The following is an 8,635-nucleotide window of genomic DNA, read 5'->3' as shown; positions in this document are numbered from 1 at the left end:
ACCAAGCTGCTACATATTCGGGAATATTATTATCATCTTCCTAATCAGTTACACCTTCACCATGATCTCCTGAACGTGAAAGACGACATCCTTGGGTCATCATCTCATTTTATCATTAATTTCTGGATCAAAAATTCAGAGGAAAATTTTAAAATTATTAAACAGAGCTTTGAACGTTATTAACGATTCCAAAAATTTGAATTTTTTATGTTTCCGAAAAAATAATTTTATCCATGGAATAAGCATGACATAAAATAGAAATATGGAACCTCAAACTATCACATCAAAGCTACGTGGACAATCAGATACCATGCAAGATATGGTCATTCGTGTTTAACCCTCTGCTACTGACGTGACCGAATTTTCCCTATTGTACTGACGTGTAGTCTCTCAGACACCAATTTTCCAGATCAAAATATATATATTAGATATTTATTAATAAACTTTTTTTCAATTTAAATTAAAAGTTCTATAAATATCACCTATATCATTAATCATATAAATAGCCATATAAATAAACTATGTGTCGAAAAATAGCCGTTTTTACTAATCAATATTATTAAAGCTCGGGAAAAATATCGCACCTTCGGTGTCTGTCAGACTAGCACGTCAGTTGCAGAGGGTTAAAAGATATTCTTGATTTTATAGATTCCATATGATATACCCATGGAGCCTAGGTGATTTGAATTTACATACATGCTTTTCATTATGCACATATGTATGTGTATGCGCCTGGATACATATTAATATATGTATGCATATTAGGGTAGTTCCAAAAAAGTAAAATCAGATTTTTAATGCTCTCACTCTTTAGGTTTAGAGGTCGCTCATGGCGCTCTAAGTTTTCCAAGCATTTTATATGGGGAAAAAACCACTTTTCGTAGCAATGATATAGAATTCTTGAAAATCAATATTTTTCAATTCGAAAACTTTGTTTCTACTTTTTACAGAGTTTCCTAGACCAATCATTTTATTAATTGCGCAGTACTATAGGGAAATGTGTTAATGCAAATATTTTTTAAAAGCATGGATATTTTTAAAGAACATTTTTTGTATATAAGTTATTTGTGTTATTTATTACTATCCTGAAGGTATTATATTCGTCAAAAACTATGTACAAGATCTCGTTTTTAAAATAAATGATTTTTTAAGCCGATTTCATGAATTTTATAAAAAAACTTTGGCGATTTTTTTTCAGAAATGGCGCTTTTCTTTTTAAACAATCTGGACCTCCTGGCCCCAGGACACCCTGTATACCCTTTCTACCAAAAGGGGGTTTTCCCTTACAAAATACATTGAAAACTTTGAGCGACCTCTAAATATTTTTTTGATTACAAAATGAAAAAATAGGTATAATTTTTTTTTGATATAAGAGCATTAAAATTCCGACTTTACTTTTCCCACATGCATTTTTGGGCCACCCTAATGTCGACTAATTTTTATGTTTTAGTGTCCCCAAGTTTTGCCGCTAAACATGCAAATTATTGCCAAGAACAAGTTGCTGCGTAGATGGAAAGCAAAAATAAATAAACTATAAGTTTCCTGGCGCCAATGATTGAGTTTTTTTTTGTGCGTGAATGCTGGCGGTGATGACGTACTTAGTGATCACTGTTACCAAATATTTCCATACCCTATTTCGGAAAACAATGTTAAGCCGAAAAATGCATTTTTATAACACAGGAGGTGGGCCAAAGTTTTTCTTTGCAAATCCGGAACTGTCACAGTTTTTTTTTTAATTTGAAGTATACAAACAAGATTGGTGGATTAAAAATGCTAATCGTAGTTTAAAGTACCAAACCGCGTATCGTCATTCTGCAAAACCGCGTAACTGACATTTGCTGCCAAAAATTGGATTTGCTCACACAAGCTCTTGGCTCAATTCTTATCCACTTGTCCTGAAATATACTAGCCAGATATGCGATTGCTTTATAAAAAAGAGAACCATTTTGAAATATAATGGGTTTTACTCTAAGAAGAAGAGGGGAAAAGAAGTTTGCATTTTGTTGATACACGGTTTTGTACTTTAAACGACGTAATACAGATGTATAGCCGCCACTCTATAAGATTAAGATATGAACAAATATTTCTATAATTTAAATTTACATAAAAAACCAATGGCTGAGATTTGTATGCCTACATTAAACCTCAATCGCGACTTAACCGTAATCAATTGAGTTCTGTTCAAGCGATTAAGCCGCGAATCCTTAATCTCATGACTTATTACACTATCAACACTCTGTCAACGCGTGGCCAAATGCATACATATCTACATGTGTATGTAGCTACATGTGTATGTAACAAGTTAATTATAAACTGGTATAAGACATAGTGAAAATATTAATCTCTGAAAATAGCTCATTACAAGCGTGCGGCCTTTACTCTTCGGCGAATTTACACACATATGTGTGTATATTAATTAAAATATATTTATATTATTTTGTTTTTTAGGCGAGTCCATGTACGTACATTAGAGCGTAACAGAACAAAAAAAAAGCCGCCGTATACCCCTGAGTCTAAATTATAATATATAAAAATCCCGTGTCACTGTGTTCGTTTACGCTAATCTCCGTTTAACCGATTTCAATGAAATTTTGTGGGTGTGTATTCTTGGCTTGAACTCAAAAGATAGAATAGTTTTGAACCCGAGAAAAGAACATTTTTTTTTTTATTGAAATTTATTATATGCTTCTCGCAACGTTTCTTAAAAATCCCGTGTAGCTATGTTCATATTATGTTTATGTTGGGGAGAAATAGAAAAATAAAAAAAAACATCAACAAAAAATTTACCGTTTGGACACCATCCAATGTTATCCATTCCCCTGGCTGATGCTTGAACCGTAACCAGAGAAGGTTTTTTTTTCAAACATAGTCAACAATAAAAACAATATTTTGTAAATTTCGATATCAAATGAAACGTAGTAATGTACTTTTTTTTTGTGTAAAATAGTGTTACATAAACAAAATACATGGGAAAAAATTACCGAACACTTAGTTACCGAGTACCAAGCTTCGGTGTGAAGACCCATAAGGGGTATTCTCTGAGTCTTGCAAAGCCCTTGCACGGTGCACGGATTGCACGGTTTGCAAAGCTGTCTCATACGAAAACCGGTTTTAACCGTGCCATCCGTGCAATCTGTGCACCGTGCAAGGGCTTTGCAAGACTCAGAGAATACCCCTATAGTATTTACGATGCATCTAACCTGCCTACGTATCGCTGTGTAGCAGGTCAACTTCTGCCCGGGCTTACTAGTATACATATATATATATTTTTTCTGAATGTAGGTGCAACATTTTAAATTTTTCGTCATATCTTCGGCATTTACAGTCGGATCTTAAAGTATGACGATGTTCTTGTTTCGAGGTGAAAATTTTCTGTGATCCAAAGTTCATTGGCCTCAAATACCTTATTCTAGTACCTACCTACAGGATTTTAGTTCCCATTACCCAAGGGTACCACCCTAGTAGTAAATTAAAGCTTACCAAAAATCATAAACTCTTGTTAAGGAATACTTACTTTTTAAGTAGAAGTACGTATTTAAAAAAATAATAATTTATCGCCAAAAGTAATGTCACTAAAAAATATAAAAACGCGAACCTTGGGTCCAGGCAAAAGATTTTTTTTTAATTGTCTTGCAAAATACTTTAGACTTAGCGGTGCACGGCAAACTTTCTTTTTTTCTTTTAAGGTGGTTCGGTCTAATGTACATAATTAATTTACGTATGTATGTAGGTATGCACCTCAGTGCATGCATTGAATAAACAAAATAATGTTGTTAGTAAACATACCAAAATATTAAGTAGTAAGTAAATAGTATCAACAGTCTGTAGGACATTTAATGCACGAGATTTGCATTGCGGATCGAGCGATTAAGCGAGTTTTAAATGACGTCAATGCAATGGAAAATTTTCTAGCATTTTCATACCCAGTGAATAAAAATATATATAGTATGTACATATGCATGTATGTGTATTTTGCATTGGCAGTCAACTCGATAGATGTAAATCGAATTGTTGAGAGTTTGATTAGGTCTCATCCATATCATACTCTCTGTCCAAAAAGCAACAACGTATTTTATACATATATGGTCGTTCTGCAGAAGTGAGCTGTGGGTTTGGTGTAATGTTTAGTCACTTGAATATGTAGTAAGAATGGAATTTTTTGGTGAAAGGCGACATGTGCTAACCATTTTGCCAACTAAACGAAAGCGAATTCATGTATGTGAACACCCAAACAAACCTTTGATGAGATGAATTTCTTTGCGTAGCCATTTGGCGCCACATGCCACGAAAAGACACGCGCCGTCCACGGGCTAAACAAACAAAATAAAAAAATTCCACCGCTTCTTGGCTTATCATTGCAAATAAATACTCGTACATATAAATTTTAACGCAAAAAAAACAATTTGCGGTCAAAGTAGATCTTTGCAAAGCTAATGCCCGAGCCAGACGCCAATTATTTAATTCATTATTACATGCTACAACAAAAGTGGTGCCATCTACTCACGCCACTTAAAGCAACACCCACAATCAAAAGCATACACAAATGTATATGTACATTAGGGTGGTAAAAAAAGCAAAGTCGGAATTTTAACGCTCTCACCCACTAGGATTCTTCTATGCCGAAAAATATTATACCCTGTTTTTTTTTTTTTAAATCGAAAACTATTTAGAGTTCGCTTAAAGCGCTCAAAGTTTTCCATGTATTTGATATGGGGAAAAATAAGTTTTCGTAGAAAGGGATAGAATTCTTGAACATCAATATTTTGTTTCTCTTCAGGAAACTTTCAATAATAATAGCAAATTGTTTATTTGACCATTTTCTATTATTAACTATTTTTTATAGGACCCCTAAAATACCTCAAAAAATGCAATGGGGGACCATAAAAAAATAAAAAATGGTAAAATAAACAATAGGGTATTATTACTGAATTTCTCCTGAAGTGAAACAGAGTCCTTCGATCGAAAAATATTAATTTTAAGAATTCTATACTATTTCCACGAAGAATGGTTTTTTCTCCATATAAAATACATATAAAACTTTGAGCGCTTTGTTCGACCTCTAAATAATTTTTGATTTCAAAATAAAGAAACAAGGATATAATTTTTTCGGTATGGAATAATCCTAGGGGATGAGAGCATTAAAATTCGGACTTTACTTTTCTACATGCATTTTTGGACCACCCTATTGTACATACACATGCATGCAGGTACGAGTATGAGCATGTAATACAGAGAAACCCCCATTGCTACAAACAAATTTTATAGAAGCACAGCAGCCATGATAATATTGTTGGCATTCATCTGATTTCTATGTATATTTTAAAATTTATAGTATTTTTTCTTTTTGCTAAAAATATCATTCGCCCAAGGGTAGTCGCAGACTGGGGATCGATAAGATCGGTAATGCGACATTGGATTTTATTGCTTTAAATAGGCTTTAAGCAAATGGAACGGGTGATGAAATCGTGTCAAATAGTTATTTGAAAAGACTTTTCGCAACCAGATTTGGTCACAGGTGCGTTTTAACAAGTATTCCAAAGTTTTTAGCTATCAGCCTCAAAAAATAACGACATTGGGCAAAATTGGGTCAGTCTAATATACGTATGTATATCTAATACAAGAATTGCTCGTTTAATGTAATAAGGTACAATTTTATATCCAAAATTGGTTACCTTTTGCCTTAATATTGCCTGCATTTAATCTTAAAGACTAACATCCATTCATCATCGTACATGAACAACACACTGTGCTTTCAGCTTCTTTCTGTTCACGAGTCGATCAGATGATCTAGGTCAGTTACGAAATGCTTAGTGGCTGCTAGTTTGGCAACTGCTAAAGTTTTGAGAATATATGTGAAAGTTTGTATATGAAAGTATGTATATTGGGGTGGTCCTTAAAAATCAAATGAACAACTTTTTTCAGTCGCACCCCCTCAATAGGTAATACCACGTCGAATATATCACGTATAAATTTTGATTCCGAGTGGAGACGGTTAAGGCGTGTCGCACAGGGGGAAATGTTCAGTTTCCTCTATAGAGACTTAAAAAATTAAAATAATTTTTTTTTCATCTAAAACCCAAAATCGATACTACCATAGTCGAAGATATCACATATATGTAAGTTTTGCTCCCGATTGCAGACGGTTAAGACGTTTTCAAAGGGTAATCTGAACTTTGCCCCCCTGTGCGACACAACTTAGCCGTCTCCAATCGGGACCAAAATTTATATGCGATATCTTCGACTATAGTAGCATCGACGTAGGGGTTGAGGCTTAGAAAATCTCATGTAAAAATTTGCTTCTTATTAAAGGACCACCCTAATGTATATGCATACGTACTTATACACAAAAATATTTGAATATCTAAGTTTATATTATTTACAATGCGTATTTTGTACAAGGTACGGTAAAAGATAGGCGAAGCCTTTTGCAAAAAAAACTATTACATATATAGCTGTAATTTTTTATAACGGCAAAAGCTGAAATATTTAACTATGTAACTACAAAAGGAGGCTCCATGAGAAACAGAACCTTAGTGCAAAAATTATTAATTTTTTTTATAAAACTAACAAACGTGTGGATAAGACATTTGTAATAATACACTGTGAGGCGAGGGATCTACAGTTTTATGTCAAGGATGATCTCATATCAAACCTGCGAGGAACAAGGTAACTCACCGCCGAGTACCAGGCCTAAGCGGTATTTGAGGGGCCGAAAGCTTTTACCGCACTAAATTGGTCCTTTGTTATGTTATCTCTAGAAAGGACTTAAACTCCTAACCATAGCTAAAAGAGGTTTCTTGCTGGGTATTTAACCAGTCATAACCGACTGCTTTCTCATATACATACATACAGCGGATACACTCTAAAAAGTGCATGTAAAACTACTACTGAAAAGTGTTTATTTTTCAACCAAAAGCGGTGTAAATACACGCACTAGGTGTTCAAGATTTGATTGTGAACATGAAATGTTTAAAAAATATACATAAATAGACACATGAAATGTTTAAAATTGTAAAAAAAAATAAAGTTAAAAATATATTTTTTACTAATAATAAACATTGAGTGCTCATATTTACTCAATATTAAATACTTGGTGTGTAATTGGTCTCACGGTGACAAATTTTATAAGTAAGAGTAAACAGACAGTGTTAAATTTTGCACACACTAGGAAAGGAAATTGGTTACCTCTCTTTATAAGCGTAAATTAAAAAAAAAATATAGAGGAAATTTTAAACATTTTATGTGTAAACTGTGAAATTGTGAACAACAAATGTTTAGAACTCAAAAATCATATATGAAATTTGTTCTACACCACACATATAGTAAGTAAAAGTAAGCCAGGAGTGTTTAATTTAATTAACACGGTGTGTAAATTTGCATTCATTAAAAGAGGAAACTGGTTACCTATCTTAATATGCGCAAATTTAAACAAACATTTTTTAGAGTGTACATCTTTAGGTTTGACTTTAGTCGATATGTATGACTTTATATCATCCGAAGAAGTGTCTTTAGCAAATATAGAGATCTTCTCGGAGGAATTACAACCAACTTTTTGGTAATGATGTCTGATATGCGGGATTCCGAATTATTCGCAGGAGCTATGTTCGACATTGCAGCATCAGATGTTGATGGCAACACAAAAAATTTTCTAAAAATTCTGAATAAAAAGTTAAAAATTTTGGTGAAAATTTAGAATTTTTATTATTTTTGTACAAAGTTTTAAATGTGGATTTTTATGGTGCTTGCTGTATAATTAACTAGACTTTTATAAAAAAAAACATATTAAGCTTTAAACAAGCCAAAGAAATATAGCCAAAGGTGGTCATAATAAGGTGACTCTATTATTTCCGCCACCAGTATACATATATACATATGTATGTATGTATTAATTTCTTTTTAGTTTGCAAATTGCTCTCTCCATTAGTTTTCATCATAAAAAAATTTAAACAATTTATCTTATCTACTCGGTCCTAGATTACCCCAAAAAACTAAATTTTTATGGAGGCAAAAATATAAAAAGTAGGAAAGAACTGAGGCTGATTAGACGAATGCTTTTAGAAAAACAAAACACTCAAGTACCTAGCAGCGAGAACGGGTGAGATCAAGCAGGCAGCACTTGATATTATTTATAGAAATGTATGTATATATACATATTTTACTCAAAAGAAAAAATAAAACAAATACAAAAAAGTAGCGATTAAAAAATATCGCGCAATTTTTAGACATTAAAAAAATTAATAATTTTTTGTTCTGATTTTTTTATGAATATTTTGAATTGTTACTTTATGCGACCTTAAAATTAGACCTCGCTTAATTTTGGCTGGTTACATTGAATCATCTTTTGATTACCTTAATTTTTAATTGACTTCAAAAAAATGAGGAGCTTATCAATTCGTCGGAATATTTTTTTTATGTATGTTACCGCATAACTTAAAGTCTGTTTGGTTTTTTGCTTACAAATTACTTGCTTTATTTTTTATATATATATTTTTAATTAATAAACGTGGACTATTGTTTTTATTTAACAAATAACTCAACATTTTATATGGATTTATTTCAGTTAAAAATTTTCCAAAATTAAATTATACATGTAAGTGTCAAAGTAATTATTTGCTTTCGAAATGTAATAAAAATC

The sequence above is a fragment of the Rhagoletis zephyria genome, unplaced genomic scaffold (genome assembly GCF_001687245.7).
Source record: "Rhagoletis zephyria isolate East Lansing unplaced genomic scaffold, Rhagoletis_zephyria_1.1 Rzeph_scaffold_02974, whole genome shotgun sequence".
NCBI lineage: Eukaryota > Metazoa > Arthropoda > Insecta > Diptera > Tephritidae > Rhagoletis > Rhagoletis zephyria.
This window is presented reverse-complemented; position numbering follows the sequence as displayed.